Genomic DNA, 16,809 nt, shown 5'->3' on the forward strand with positions numbered 1-16,809 from the left:
CCTCTCCCGTTGTGGAGCACAGGCTCCGGACGTGTAGGCTCAGCGGCCATGGCTCACGGGCCTAGCCGCTCTGCGGCATGTGGGATCTTCCTGGACTGGGGCACGAACCCGTGTCCCTTGTATTGGCAGGCAGACTCTCAACCACTGCGCCACCAGGAAAGCCCGGGTTGTTTGTTTTTTTTTGATATTGAGCTGCATGAGCTGCTTGTAAATTTTGGAAATTAGTCGTTTGTCAGTTGCTTCATTTGCAAATGTTTTCTCCCATTCTGAGGGTTGTCTTTTGGTCTTGTTTATGGTTTCCTTTGCTGTGCAAAAGCTTTTAAGTTTCATTAGGTCCCATTTGTTTATTTTCGTTTTTATTTCCATTTCTCTAGGAGGTGGGTCAAAAAAGATCTTGCTGTGATTTATGTCATGGAGTGTTCTGCCTATGTTTTCCTCAAAGAGTTTTATAGTGCCTGGCCTTACATTTAGGTCTTTAATCCATTTTGAGTTTATATTTGTGTATAGTGTTAGGGAGTGTTCTAATTTCATTCTTTTACATATAGCTGTCCAGTTTTCCCAGCACCACTTACTGAAGAGGCTGTCTTTTCTCCACTGTATATTCTTGCCTCCTTTATCAAAAATAAAGTGACCATATGTGTGTGGGTTTATCTCCAGGCTTTCTATCATGTTCCATTGATCTATATTTCTGTTTTTGTGCCAGTACCATATTGTCTTGATTACTGTAGATTTGTAGTATAGTCTGAAGTCCAGGAGCCTGATTCCTCCCACTCCATTTTTCTTTCTCAAGATTGCTTTTGTGTTTCCATACAAATTGTGAAACTTTTTGTTGTAGTCTGTGAAAAATGCCAGTGGTAGTTTGATAGTGATTGCATTGAATCTGTAGATTGCTTTGGGTAGTAGAATCATTTTCACAATGTTGGTTCTTCCAATCCAAGAACATGGTTTATCTCTCCCTCTGTTTGTATCATTCTTAATTTCTTTCATCAGTGTCATAGTTTTCTGCATACAGGTCTTTTGTCTCCTTAGGTAGGTGTTTTGCTAGTTATTTTATCCTTTTTGTTACAATGGTAAATGGGAGTGTTTCCTTAATTTCTCTTTCAGATTTTTCATCATTAGTGTATAGGAATGCATGAGATTTCTGTGCATTAATTTTGTATCCTGCTACTTTACCAAATTCATTGATTAGCTCTAAGTAGTTTTCTGGTAGCATCTTTAGGATTCTTTATGTATAGTATCATGTCATCTGCAAACAGTGACGGTTTTACTTCTTTTCCAATTTGGATTTCTTTTATTTCTTTTCCTTCTCTGATTGCTGTGGCTAAAACTTTGAAGACTATGTTGAATAATAGTGGTGAGAGTGCACAAGCTTGTCTTGTTCCTGATCTTAGAGGAAATGGCTTCAGTTTTTCACCATTGAGAATGATGTTGTCTGTGGGTGTGTCATATATGGTCTTTATTATGTTGAGATAAGTTCCCTCTATGCCTACTTTCTGGAGGGCTTTTATTTTTACCATAAATTGGTGTTGAATTTTGTCAAAAGCTTTTTCTGCATCTATTGAGATTATCATATTGTTTTTCTCCTTCAATTTGTTAATAAGGTGTATCACATTGATTGATTTGCAAAATTGAAGAATCCTGGGATTCCTGGGATAAACCCCAAGTGATCATGCTGTATGATGTTTTAATGTGCTGTTGGATTCTGTTTGCTAGTATTTTGTTGAGGATTTTTGCATGTATGTTCCTCAGTGATATTGGCCTGTAGTATACTTTCTTTGTGATATCTTTGTCTGCTTTTATTATCGGGTGATGGTGGCCTCATAGAATGAGTTTGGGAGTGTTCCTCCCTCTGCTGTATTTTGGAAGAGTTTGAGAAGGATAGGTGTTAGCTCTTTTGTAAATGTTTGGTAGGATTCACCTGTGAAGCAATCTGGCACTGGGCTTTTGTTTATTGGAAGATTTTTAATCACAGTCTCAATTTCAGTGCCTGTGATTGGTCTGTTTATATTTTCTATTTCTTCCTGCTTCAGTCTCGGATGGTTGTAGTTTTCTAAGAATTTGTCCATTTCTTCCAGATTGTCCCTTTTATTGGCATACAGTTGTTTGTAGTAATCTCTTATGATCCTTTTTATTTCTGCATTGTCAGCTGTTACTTCTCCTTTTTCTTTCTAATTTTATTGATTTGAGTCTTCTCCCTTTTTTTCTTGATGAGTCTGGCTAATGGTGTATCAATTTTGTTTACCTTCTTAAAGAGGCAGCTTTTAGTTTTATTGATCTTTGCTATTGTTTCTTTCATTTCTTTTTCATTTGTTTCTGATCTGATCTTTATGATTTCTTTCCTTCTAATAACTTTGGGGTTTTTTTGTTCTTCTTTCTCTAATTGCTTTAGGTGTAAGGTTAGGTTGTTTATTTGAGATGTTTCTTGTTTCTTGAGGTTGGATTTACTGCTATGAACTTCCCTCTTAGAACTGCTTTTGCTGCCTCTCGTAGGTTTTGAGTTGTCGTGTTTTCATTATCATTTGTTTCTATGTATTTTTTGATTTCTTCTTTGATTTCTTCAGTGATCTCTTGGTTATTTAGTAGTGTATTGTTTAGCCTCCATGTGTTTGTAGTTTTTACAGACTTTTTCCTGTAATTGATATCTAGTCTCATAGTGTTGTGGTCAGAAAAGATACTTGATACAATTTCAATATTCTTAAATTTACCAAGGCTTGATTTGTGACCCAAGATATGATCTATCCTGGCCAATGTTCCATGAGCACATGAGAAGTGTATTCTATTGTTTTTGGATGGAATGTCTTATAAATATCAATTAAGTCCATCTGGTTTAATGTATCATTTAAATCTTGTGTTTCCTTATTTATTTTCATTTTGGATGATCTGTCCATTGGTGCAAGTGGGGTGTTAAAGTCCTCTACTGTGATTGTGTTACTGTTGATTTCCCCTCTTATGGTTGTTAGCATTTGCCTTATGTATTGAGGTGCTCCTATGTTGGGTGCATAAATATTTACAATTGTTATATCATCTTCTTGGATTGATCCATTGATCATTATATAGTGTCCTTCTTTGTCTCTTGTAATAGTCTTTATTTTAAAGTTTGTTTTGTGTGATATGAGAATTGCTCCTCTAGCTTTCTTTTGATTTCCATTTGCATGGAATATCTTTTTCCATTCTGTCACTTTCTGTCTGTATGTGTCCCTAAGTCTGAAGTGGGTCTCTTGGAGACAGCATATATACAGGTCTTGTTTTTGTATCCATTCAGTCAGTCTATGTCTTTTGATTGGATCATCTAACCCATTTACATTTAAGGTAGTTATCGATATGTACATTCCTATTACCATTTTCTTAATTGTTTTGGGTTTGTTATTGTAGGTCTTTTCCTTCTTTTGTGTTTCCTGCCTAGAGCAGTTCCTTTAGCAGTTGTTGTAAAGCTGGTTTGGTGGTGTTGAATTCTAGCTTTTGCTTGTCTGTAAATGTTTTAATTTCTCTGTCAAACCTGAATGAGAGCCTTGCTGTGCAGAGTAATCTTGGCTGTAGTTTTTTCCCTTTCATTACTTTAAATATGTCCTGCTACTCCCTTCTGGATTGCAGAGTTTCTGCTGAAAGTTCAGCTGTTAACCTTATGGGGAATCCCTTGTATGCTAGTATTTGGTTGTTTTTTGCTTGCTGCTTTTAATATTTTTTCTTTGTATTTAATTTTTTTTTTTCCGATACACAGGCCTCTCACTGTTGTGGCCTCTCCCGTTGTGGAGCACAGGCTCCGGACGCGCAGGCTCAGCAGCCATGGCTCACGGGCCCAGCTGCTCTGCGGCATGTGGGATCTTCCCGGACCGGGGCACGAACCCGTGTCTCTTGCATCAGCAGGCAGACTCTCAGCCACTGCACCACCAGGGAAGCCCTGTATTTAATTTTTGATAATTTGATTAATATGTGTCTTGGCATGTTTCTCCATGGATTTATCCTGTATGGAACTTTCTGCACTTCATGGACTTGACTGTTTCCTTTCCCATATTAGGGAAGTTTTCAACTATATTCTCTTCAAATATTTTCTCACTCCCTTTCTTTTTCTCTTCTTCCTCTTGGACCCCTATAATTCAAATGCTGGTATATTTAATGTTGTCCCAGAGGTCTCTGAGGCTGTCCTCAATCTTTTTCATTCTTTTTTCTTTTTTCTGCTCTGCAGTAGTTATTTCCACTACTTTATCTTCCAGGTCACTTATGCGTTCTTCTGCCTCAGTTATTCTGCTATTGATTCCTTCTAGAGAATTTTTAATTTTGTTATTGTGTTGTTCATCATTGTTTGTTTGCTCTTTAGTTCTTCTAGGTCCTTGTTCAATGTTGCTTTTATTTTCTGCATTCTATTTCCAAGCTTTTGGATCATCTTCACTATGAGTACTCTGAATTCTTTTCCAGGTAGACTGCCTATTTCTTCTTTATTTGTTTGGTCTGGTGGGTTTTTACCTTGCTCCTTCATCTGCTGTGTGTTTCTCTGTCTTCTCATTTTGCTTTACTTACTCTGTTTGGGGTCTCCTTTTCGCAGGCTGCAGGTTCGTAGTTCCCGTTGTTTTTGGTGATTGCTTCCCATGGGTAAAGTTCATTCAGTCTGTTGTGTAGGCTTCCTGGTGGAGGGGACTGGTGCCTGTGTTCTGGCTGATGAGTCTGGATCTTCTGTTTCTGGTAGGCAGGACCATGTCTGGTGGTGTGTTTTGGGGTGTCTGTGACCTTATTTTGATTTTAGGCAGTCTCTGTGTTAATGGGTCAGGTTGTGTTCCTATCTTGCTAGTTGTTTGGCATATGGTGTCCAGCACTGTAGCTTGCTGCTTGTTGAGTGGAGCTGGGTCTTAGCATTGAGATGGAGATCTCTGGGAGATCGTTCACCTTTTGATATTATGTGGAGCTGGGAGGTCTCTGGTGGACCAATGTCCTGAACTCGGCTCTCCCACCTCAGAGGCACAGACCTGACACATGGTCGGAGCACCAAGACCCTGTCCGCCACATGGCTCAGAAGAAAAGGGAGAAAGAAAGAAAGAAAGAAAGAAAAATCAATAATTAAATAAAGTTTTTAAATTAAAAAAATTAAAAAGTAATAAAAAAAGGGGGAAAAAAGAAAGAAGAGAGCAACCAAACCAAAAAACAAATCCACCAATGCTAAGAAGCATTAAAAACTATCCTAAAAAACAAAACAAAAGAAAACAAAAAAGGAACAGACAGAACCCTAGGACAAATGGTAAAAGCAAAGCTATATAGACAAAATCACACAAAGAAGCATACACATGCACACTCACCAATAGAGAAAAAGGGAAAAAAAAATCTATATAAAAAAAAGAGAGAGCAACCAAATCAATAAACAAATCTACCAATGGTAATCAACTCTAAATACTAAAGTAAGATAAACATAAAGCCAGAAAAAAATTGGATGCAGAAAGCAAACCCCAAGTCTATAGCTGCTCCCAAAGTTCACTGCCTCAAGTTTGGGATGATTCGTTGTCTATTCAGGTATTCCAGAGATGCAGGGTACATCTCGTTGATTGTGGAGATTGAATCCTCTGCTTCTGTGGCTGCTGGGAGAAATTTCCCTTTCTCTTCTTTGTTTGCACAGCTCCTGGGTTTCAGCTTTGGATTTGGCCCTGCCTCTGAGTGTAGGTCTCCTGAGGGTGTCTGTTCTTCACCCAGACAGGACGGAGTTAAAGTAGCAGCTGATTAGGGGGCTCTGGCTCACTCAGGCCAGGGGGAGGGAGGGGTATGGAGTGTAGGGCGAGGCTGTGGCAGCAGAGGCCAGTATGACGTTGCACCAGCTTGAGGCGGGCAGTGTGTTCTCTCGGGGAAGTTGTCCCTGAATCACGGGACCCTGGCTGTGGCGGGCTGCACAGGCTCCCGGGAGGGGAGGTGACAGGCTGCACAGGCTCCCGAGAGGGGATAGTGACCTGTGCTTGCACACAGGCTTCTTGGTTGCTGCAGCAGCAGCCTTAGTGTCTCATGCCCATCTCTGGTGTATGCAGTGATAGCCACGGCTCACGCCTGTCTCTGGAGCTTGTTTAGGTGGTGCTCTGAATCCCCTCTCCTCGCGCACCCCGAAACAATGGTCTCTTGCCTCTTTGGCAGGTCCAGACTTTTCCCTAGACTCCCTCTTGGTTAGCTGTGGTGCACTAGCCCCCTTCAGGCTGTGTTCACGCAGCCAACCCCAGTCCTCTCCCTGGGATCCGACCTTCGAAGCCTGAGCCTCAGCTCCCAGCCCCCGCCTGCCCCGGCGGATGAGCAGACAAGCCTCTTGGGCTGGTGAGTGCCGGTCGGCACCGATCCTCTGTGCGGGAATCTCTCCGTTTTGCCCTCTGCACCCCTGTTGCTGCGCTCTCCTCCGTGGCTCAGAAGTTTCCACACCGCCACCCTCCATCTCTGACAGTGAAGGGGCTTCTTAGTGTGTGGAAACCTTTCCTCCTTCACAGCTCCCTCCCAGAGGTGCAGGTCCCGTCCCTATCCTTTTGTCTCTGTTTATTCTTTTGCCCTTCCCAGGTACGTGGGGAGTTTCTTGCCTTTTGGGAGGTCTGAGGTCTTCTGCCAGCATTCAGTAGGTGTTCTGCAGGAGTTGTTCCACATGCAGATGTATTTCTGATGTATTTGTGGGGAGGAATGTGATCTTCACGTCTTACTCCTCCGCCATCTTGAAGGTCTCTCCAAAGAATGTTTTTTTTTTTAAATTTTTTCTTTAATTTAAAAAAATTTATTTATTTATTTATGGCTGTGTTGGGTCTTCGTTTCTGTGCGAGGGCTTTCTCTAGTTGTGGCAAGCGGGGTCCACTCTTCATCGCCGTGTGCGGGCCTCTCACTATCGCTGCCTCTCTTGTTCTCTGTGGAGCACAGGCTCCAGACGCACAGGCTCAGTAATTGTGGCTCACGGGCCCAGCTGCTCCGCGGCATGTGGGATCTTCCCAGACCAGGGCTCGAACCCGTGTCCCCTGCATTGGCAGGCAGATTCTCAACAACTGCGCCACCAGGGAAGCCCCAAAGAATGGTTTTTAAAATGTGGTTCCTTGGATCAGCTCAGCAGGTAAATTCTCAGGTCCCACCCCAGACCTACTGAATCATAACCTCTGGAGATGGGCTTCAGAAGCTGGGTTTTGACAGGTCTTCTGGGTGATTCTGATGCAATGCTCAAGTCTGAGAGCTTCGGCATAGAACATTCGTGATGGCATCTTTCCATTTTCTTGTTGAATGGTCCACAGAGGAAGAACAGAAACCTTGGACACTGGTATACAAAGCACTGTTGGTCAAATTAAATGGAGTTAAAGAGGTTTATGGTTGAAGATGGAGAAACTCTGCCCAGGTCCCCTTTTCTATCCCTCCCTCTTAGTTCAGGCATTTCAGAAAAGCAAGGTCGCCATTAGACTTATCATACCTTAAGAGCTCATACAGCTTGCCTTGTGAGCACCAAAGCAGGCTTCACCAAGTCCTCTGCATGCCAAACGTAGGCTCTTGAGGCCTTGGATGGATTCTGTTTGGGGTGCCTAATACCCCTCCTGTGCCCTTGCACATGCTGTCCTTCTGCCGGGAACCCTCTTTCTCCTCTTGCTCACTTACAAATTTCTCCTCATTCTTTGAGTCCCAACTCCAATGTCATCTGCTCTGTGAAGCCTTCAACCAAGTGCAGATAGGTGCTCTCCATTGTGCTCCTCAGGACCTTGTGTAGATTTCAATATTATTTTGCTCACCCCATGATAATGCAGCATATCCATGTCTTTCTCTCCATGAGAGCTCCAAGTCATCTGAGGAAAAGAAATATTTCATTAATCTGTTATTTCTAGTGCCTGACATATTGTCTGGCAAGCAGTAGACACCCGATAAAAAGTTGCAAGAGTATTGCAATGTTATATTCCTCCCTTCTCTCTCTCTCTCTGAATTATTATAATTCTGCTGAATATTTGCAAGTTGCTGACCTCAAGACCCTCTGGCCCATAATGTATTGTGTGTATTTATTAATAACAATGACATTCTCTTACGTGACTATAATACAATGATTGAAATCAGGAAATTTAACATTGATACAGAATAATTATATAATACTCAGCCCATATTAAAATTTTACCTATTGTCTTAATGTCTTTTATAACATCTTTTCCCAATCCAAGATCATGCACTTCCTTGAGCTGTCATGTTTTGTTAGAGTGTTTGTCTCAGTTCTTCAGTTTTTCTTTGTTTTTCATGAAATTCTTATTTTTGAGGAGCACAGGCCTGTTGTCTTTTAGACTGTCCCCAAGTTTTGGTTTATATGATTGTTTCCTCATTATTAGATTTAGGTCATGGATTTTGGGGAGGACTACCATATAAGTGATGTTGAGTTTTCTCATGCATAACATCAGGAGGTATACGGTGTTAGTTTATCCTATTATTGTTGATAATAATTTTGATCACTTGATTAAGCTGTGTCCATCATTTCTCCATTGTACTTTTCTTGCCTTTTGTAATTTATAAGTAATTTTTGAGGAGATACTTTGAAACTGTGTTAAAACCCTGTTTCCCAACACACTTTTACCCAATAGTGTTAAAATCTCTTGGTGATTCTTCCCTGAATCAATTGTTACTATGGTGGCTGCAAAGTAATTTAACTGAACGAATTAATCTTAAAAAAACAGATCTTTCAGATAACTATTTGAGCAAGATAGTTTGAGAGAAGTCTCTCTCTACCCCAAACCCACTAGAATTATTTCTAATAGTAGATAGTAAAGAATCGGTATCCTGGGACTTCCCTGGTGGTCCAGTGGTTAAGACTCTGTGCTTCCACTGCAGGGGGCATGGTTTCAATCCCTGGTCAGGGAACTAAGATCCTGAATGCTGTGTAGTGTGGCCAAAACAATTTTTTTTAATTAAAAAAAAATCAGTATCCAATGCAATCCCTGCCTATTTTACAATTCATTTAATAACTTCATTTTTTTCCCTCCACAATGAGCTCTATACACGTTTAAATTCAACCCCCCTTCTACAGCTTAAATTACATTTAAACATCCTTATGAAATAGTATATGTAATGTAGATACTAAGTCAATCTACAGACCTTTTTCTCTTCATTGATATAGCACACATATGCACAGCTGTAAAATGTTTATAAACTTTTGACTTTCCGACTAGATTTCCATAAACAGCTCTACTGCTTTATTTACAACTAATTAAAAGTACTTCTCATTTCTTTCTTTTTTTTTAACATCTTTATTGGAGTATAATTGCTTTACAATGGTGTGTTAGTTTCTGCTTTATAACAAGGTGAATCAGCTATACATATACATATACCCCCATATCTCTTCCCTCTTGCGTCTCCCTCCCTCTCATCCTCCCTATCCCACTCACCTAGGTGGTCACAAAGCACCAAGCTGATCTCCCTGTGCTATGCGGCTGCTGCCCACTAGCTATCTATTTTACATTTGGTAGTATATATAAGTCCATGCCACTCTCTCACTTCATCCAGCATACCCTTCCCCCTCCCCATGTCCTCAAGTCTATTCTGTAGTAGGTCTGCGACTTCTCATTTCTTATGACTAATTGCATTAATACTAATAATTAGGACATAATGGAATATGAAAATGTAGATACACTACTTGAAGGTTTTATATTTCATCTAACTTTATTACCTAAGAGTTTAAAATATTGAAGTATGATATCATTGTAATAATAGCAATTGTAATCATTATGCATGAATTTATTTTGGATCATTATTTCTGGCTCTTTCAAACTCTCACTCTCTTTTTTTTTCTTGCAACAAGATGTGAATATTTTAATTTAAAATTAATAAATCACAATTCTGTATTGCTTTTAAGATTAAGATTATTCAAAAATGACACATTTCAGGATTAACCAAAGTACATTTCTATTATAAGTTAGTTTATCCAAGTAGGTAAAGAATAAACCACACAGTAGCTCCTTAACCTAGGAGTCAGGTTTTAATGACAAAGTCCGTTGCCAGCAACGGACATGCAGGTAACCATCAAAGAAGTTGTAAATACAAATCCCAAACTGCTTCTATAAACTGAAAAGACCTTTGTTGAGTCACAGGCATAAAAATGGGGCATTGGCACTGCATTCAGTGAATATGGCCTTTATGACTTATGTATGGAAGTACCTTCTAGAGTGGTCATGAGGATCACAGTCTTATATCATGTAGTTGGTTTTCTATTTCATTGGTAGCATCTTCTTTATCATAATCCATCCAGAAAACTATTTACAAAGAATGTTCAAATATGGAACTCAAGAGACACTGTAGCTTTCCACCAGGAATAAACCAGCTTATTTCTGTAAAGTAATTTAGTACTAGCTGTAGAAGGCCAACATAATCCAGAGAAAAATGAAATCAAGAATCAAATTGAAAACAGAGACCATTAAGTGCTCTAGATACAAGTTTCACTAATTATCTTATTTTTGTGAAAACCTTCCTGCTTTACCAATTAAAAAAAATCAAAAACCCACTAGCCATTTCTGTCCTTATACCTGTATGTTAACACAGATATGATGGGAATGATTGATAGGAAATAAAACTCTATTAAGTTCTCCTAATGTACTCCAAAACATCAAAATTATTTTTATTCATGATTTGTACTATTGCAGGATGGCAAGTCAATTAGGAGCCAATGGTGGGAATAAAAAGCCAGAACCAAAGCACAGATTTTTCTCTTTCATGTGGCTCTTGGCATGTCAGAAGGGACAGAACTGCCTCCAAAAGCCAAACAATTAAAATGATGAGAGAAGAGGAGAGGAGGGGAAGGGAGAAAAGAGGGCACCCTAATAATTAATCCTACAGGTCACAGACCTTTTAAAAATCTTTAAGACGTAAAATGTATTGCTATCAACAAGCACGTTTCATTATTCTTTCTTTCTCCAGTTTTTTACATGAATATTATTTACTTATTTGAAAAAAATCTAAAGTAACATCTCAAATGACCCATGAATTTACCAAGAAGTACTTTGTCACTTAAGTTCTCACAGACAGTAAAAATGTTGGTAACGGAGGAGAAAGGGTCCTTCCTTTCCGTTTGGCGGTACAAGTGCATCCAGGAGCTGGGGAGGAAGAAGCAGTCGGACGTGATGCGCTTTCTGCTCAGGGTGCGCTGCTGGCAGTACCGCCAGCTCTCGGCGCTGCACCGGGCTCCGCGCCCCACCCGGCCCGACAAGGCGCGCAGGCTGGGCTACAAGGTCAAGCAAGGTTATGTGATATATCGGGTTCGCGTGCGCCGCGGTGGCCGCGAACGCCCGGGTCCCCAAGGGCGCCACCTACTGCAAGCCTGTCTGTCCACCATGGCGTCAACCAGCTCAAACTTGCCCGGAGCCTTCAGTCTGTTGCCGAGGAGCGAGCGGGACGCCACTGTGGGGCCCTGAGGGTCCTGAATTCTTACTGGGTGGGTGAAGATTCTACGTACAAATTTTTTGAGGTTATCCTCATTGATCCCTTCCATAAGGCTATCAGAAGAAACCCTGACACCCAGTGGATCACCAAACGAGTCCACAAGCGCAGGGAGATGTGGGGGCTGACGTCTGCAGGCAGGAAGAGCCGCGGCCTCAGCAAAGGCCACAGGTTCCACCACATGATCGGTGGTTCTCGCCGCGCAGCCTGGAGAAGGCGCAATACTCTCCAGCTCCACCGCTACCGCTAATATAAGTAATGTTTGTAAAATTATTACCTAATAAACAGTTTAGGACATCCACATCTGCTTAAAAGTGTTTTTTAATCTGTCTGTTAAAACTAGTTGTCTGCAGATTGCTTCATTGAATGCATTGTCAAATTCTGAAAGTTAAAGTGCAATAATGTTTGAAGATTTTAAGTGATGGTGTATCTTGTTGCTAATAAGGGAAATGCCTTTGTTTTTGCTTTATTAGGCAGTTGATATGTCCGTGTGTAAAATGCTGTCTGGTAACAATAGGTGTAAAATTCTGTAAAAGAGGAGCGCAGAAACTAGCCATGTAGATTTGTTGGTGCATGTGATGAAACCTACAGCTTTATTGGGGTGAGGCAATGCTCTGCAGGTTTACTCTAAAGTGGCTGTTTTATGGAGTTTGGCAAGGACAGACTTTAAATTGGGTTTTCCTTGGAAATGTGAAGGATGTCATGATCGTTTATCATGATCATTATGCCGAAAAATAAAGTTGACTAGGGCCCACATTTTTAGACTTAATCTGCTATTCCATATATGTAACTGCTGCTTCCAAAAGGCGGAAAGTAAAGGAATGCCACGATTTTTTAAGATAATTGAATAAACCTGTTGCAAGATGTTTCTCTTACAAATTGAAACAAATCCTGGTTAGCCTAAATTAAATTGCCTTGGTCTCGATGGTACCACTGAAGTTCCCATAAAAGGTGGGAGCTCCTGGTTCAATCCCGTGACTCTGATCTGTAGAACACTTAACTTCATGCAAAATTGTCATGGTATTTACACTAGTGTATATTGAAACTGATGGAAATTGAACATTAGGTAAATGAGAAGGGAATTTTTAACCCTAAGGCTTGTAAGCTAGTGATGCTAGGATTGGGAAATTGGTGTTGATCAGGTCCCTTTCAATGTGGGAGGATAGAAGGGGCTTGGATCAAAAATTTAAATGTTTTATTTGTATTATTAGTTTGTGACCCATTATGAAATCTAAGCGACCTTGGGGAAAATAGAGTTGGTTTTATTTAAAAGTAACATTGCTAAGTCTAATCAGTGTTATCTTGGCTCATCACTTTATCCATTCCCATAAGGCTACTAAGAAGAGTCGTGTAGTTGGTGTCAATACAAGTTCAGTTGGTTTCCGATTTTATGTGTGGTCTACAGTTATTTTTCTCTTCCCTGCTCAAACTACCCCCAAGAGCCTCACCATTCCACAAACGTGCCAGGCCACCCACCGGTTGTGGTCGGACATACCACCACATTCTGCTGGCATCATGACTTCCCCTAGACTAAGCTTCTGTTTCCCAGGGTGGAGTTGAGTGCGTAGGAAATATGGAAGAGGAGTTGTCCCAGTTCTTTCCAGTTCTTGGTTTGCTATCTTAATAGGTAGTTTAATTTTGAAATCTAATTGCTGGATTTCTGGCAAACCAATTTTCCTTGTATTTTCTTCAAGGGTCTTTTTTTTTTTTTTTTGCCGTATGCGGGCCTCTCACTGTTGTGGCCTCTCCCGTTGCGGAGCACAGGCTCCGGACGCGCAGGCTCAGCGGCCATGGCTCACAGGCCCACCCGCTCCGCGGCACGTGGGATCTTCCTGGACGGGGGCATGAACCCGTGTGCCCTGCATCGGCAGGCGGACTCTCAACCACTGCGCCACCAGGGAAGCCCTAAGGGTCTTTTAAAAGGCCCACTTAAATGATTTCCAGAAAACATGTAGCAGGCTCACAAAACATTTTGAGACCCAAATTCCTTCCCACTCAGAAAATCTTAAACCATATTACTTTGTGTGTAGAGGTGGTTCAACTATATATAATGATAGACTAAATGTCTATTAAACTAAAAAAAAAATGTTGGTAATGGGTTGGGAACAATGTTTATAACAAATCTCTACAGTTTACTGGTCAGAAGCTGCATCTCTAAGGAACTGACATTTCTCTTTCATGAATGTAATCTTCTATCTAATTATTTTAGAGCTCACCAAGGTTCAAGCCTCTCACTTTGTCTCTGCTAGTTTCAAATATTTTTTACCTTTAAATGGAAAAAAAAAGTTAACTTTTAAATTCTGAAAATTCAATGGTTATTATATTATTCACCATGGGAAGGGGGTGAGGAGTAGGGTGAGAAAGGGTTAATTAAAAAACAAACAAACTAGCTAAAATTACAACATATACAGAAACTTACTTCCAAAATGAAGGGGAAAAAGGAGGGAAGGGGAAAGTAGCAGCACAAAGTCCTGAAGCCAAATCTGAAGAGGACATAGAAAGAAAAACGAAACTGTAAGAAAGTAGAGTCAATGGGACTCTTTTACTGTTTCAATGATTTAGTTATAGATTATTAGTCTTCTCTCTATACATGTAACAAATGCCAAACAACTCACTATTATGAAATTTAAAAAATTGACTCTTTCACATTTGTTAAAAAGGGTAAAAATCACATACTTTTCTTCCCTTCGTTCAGTTCAAATTCAGAACTGAAATGTTACATGTAACAATAGCTGGTTCTAACTTCTATACACAGTTAAACCATATTGAACTCCTCTGCCAATATAAGGAGATATGTAATTTCTATCACACTTGCCTCCAATTTAGGCATAAGAAACATTTCTCAAAGCAACTCAAAAGGAGCAAGTCAGGGGAAAGAGAGTTATGAACAAGGGAGAAAAGAAGACTAGCAGATAAAGCACATACTCTGAAAAACTCAAATCTGCCATTCAAGTACTGAAAATACCCCAAAAGGGACAATGAATGGGATCTATTTTAATGAAGTCAGTGAAATAAAATGCAAATCTCAAGCATGATAAATGGCCCTGATGGGCTTTCTGCTGAAGTCATAAGGCTATGATTCAGTCCACAATTCCTTTTGGACCCAAAGAAGGGATTCAATAGAAAGTTGTCACTCTGTTTTGCAATGTTTTCTTGGTTGTCTTCAGGAAATAGCTTGTTTCTTCCCTCATGTTATGCAGACCATTTCTTTAAACCCCAAAAGAATAATAATTTTCATATAGTAAAAGACATCTTTTAGAGAATGGGAAAAGGAATATGAGGCCACAGCAATGATGTTAACGGTTACTCTTGAATGCTTTTTTAGCTGCCGTGATCAGTGGCGTCAAGCTGGATAATGGTTTAGCCAGTTTCAGGAAGGGATGCTGTAACAATTCTCTGGCTGAACTCCTTTTCTCCACATCCATCTCCAAACATTGATTTAAGAAATCCCGAAATATTGGGGAAAGTTTCTCTGGGTTTTGAAGTTCTGGGGTTCCATTAGTCGCTATCAGGTACAAGGCCCTCAAAGGATTTTCACTGAGGTATGGAGGCTCTCTTTCTACCATCTCAATGACCATAATACCCAGAGACCAGATGTATACTTTAGGGCCATAAGCTTTCCGTGTAACCACCTCTGGTGCCATACCGTATGGCGTTCCAAGCATAGTACTTTGCTTGCTCTACTCAGGAGTGATCTGGGCACAGAAACAAAAGTCAGTAAGTTTAACAGATCCTTCCATGCCCCAAAGCACATTGTCACTTTTGACGTCTCTATGGATCACTTGATTAGCACGTAAAAACTCCAACGCCTGTGAACACTCTCTGCATACAGCAGCAATCTGTGCTGCATCCATGCAGGTCTCTGTTACAACATCAGTAAGTGATCCCCCAGAGAGGTACTCCGTTACCACAAACAGTTCGTCTCCCACCAGGTAACTGTCTAAGAAGTTAGCTATGTTGGGATTGTTTAATTCTTTCATCACCAGAATCTCATTAATGATCAATTCCTTCTTTGGCTGTTTCTGTAAATTAATCTGCTTAATAGCAACCTCTTGTCCCAATGCCACATCAGTAGCAGTGAAAACTGTGCCAGAAGCCCCTTGCCCGATTTTTTCATATCTTGTATACTTTTTCTTAGGGTCACCTATGCTTACAATAGTTCTTAATTTCTCCATAATCTCTTCATCTGTCATTTTGGCCTTCTTTGTCTGTTCGTCTGAAGTCTTGGCACCTCTGCCAACATTAGAATCACCAACTGGTGCAGGAATAGGATCAGTTACAGATCGTGTATAAATTGACTTTGTATGATCTGGTCATGGGGCAATAACAGGAGGAGGAGTCTCTTCATCATCATCATCATCTTCTGTTACTACCGCTGTTTCCGAACGCTTGGTGTTCAGTGCTGGTGTTCCAGACGGGAAGCCATCTTTCTCAAGAGGAGTAAAACTCAGATATTTCTGCTTCACTGTGTTGGAGTCATAGAACTTTAAGACATCCAGCACAGCCCGAGAATTCTTCTTTTGCTCTAGTTTTGTGATATTGGAGGTCTGTAATAATCGAGCCCACTGTTCTGGCATGCCAGTGAATTCTCCAGTAACAGCATCAAAGCCAACATGGATGGTGTGCTCAAAATCATATGGAGGAGAAATTTCTGGCCTTTCCTTCTCTTTCTTCTTACTTCATTTCTCTGTGCTTGAGAATATAGAGACGATTTTATTCCTGGGTTTTTTTTCCCTCTGGAACAGAGGTCAAAGTTTTCAAACTATGATTGGCTGACACAGGGTCTTTGCCTCCAGTGCTAAAAATGGTACTGCTCATGTGCACGGGGGTGGGGGCGTGCTGGAGGCTTGTTTTCCAGTTCTCCATTATCAGACATGATTCAGAATTATGATATGGCCCCAGGCGAGGGAAGGTCCCTGCCCCAGACAGGAGCCTCCAGCCGAGCTCCCTGCGGGCTCAGGAGCCGCCCCCAAACTCTCACTCTCTTTACCCTCACACTGTCCTTAATCCATTAGAACCATGTATTCTTTAAGATTCACACTTTCATTTATTTGCCATTAGATGAAACTTTGTGGGGAATGGAAAACTTATTCTTAAAGTATCTTCTTTCAAATTACTTGCAAGCCTCCTTAAAGAGGCATTAATGGGAGGTTGATGTAGAAACTGAGGAACAGAGAATCCAATTATATCACATCATTTATTGGAAAGTCGCTGGAATAATGCCCTGGGGAAGGTTTGTAATATAGTGGGCAGTATCGTAGGTGTCCCAAATCAGTGCCAAGCTCCCTATCATCACATCAAACCTTGAGAGTTGAACTGGCTTGCTCAAGTACATGAAGCCAAAGGTCAAGCTGAAACCAGAATCAAGGCTTCCTTTGGAGTCAAGACTTCTCCCAGTATTTTCTGTTGCTGTAAAATAATATAACAGAT

General features: G+C 40.6%; 2 pseudogenes; one reads left to right on the top strand and one right to left on the bottom strand.

The window, feature by feature from the left end:
• The first annotated feature begins 10,973 nt into the window (after window positions 1-10,973).
• On the top strand, window positions 10,974-11,629 carry LOC103088352 (60S ribosomal protein L15 pseudogene; annotated as a pseudogene).
• A 3,046-nt stretch (window positions 11,630-14,675) lies between these two features.
• On the bottom strand, window positions 14,676-16,255 carry LOC103084497 (serine/threonine-protein kinase PAK 2 pseudogene; annotated as a pseudogene).
• Window positions 16,256-16,809: the final 554 nt, after the last annotated feature.

The sequence above is a fragment of the Lipotes vexillifer genome, unplaced genomic scaffold, assembly GCF_000442215.2.
Source record: "Lipotes vexillifer unplaced genomic scaffold, Lipotes_vexillifer_v1.1 scaffold418, whole genome shotgun sequence".
Lineage (NCBI taxonomy): Eukaryota > Metazoa > Chordata > Mammalia > Artiodactyla > Lipotidae > Lipotes > Lipotes vexillifer.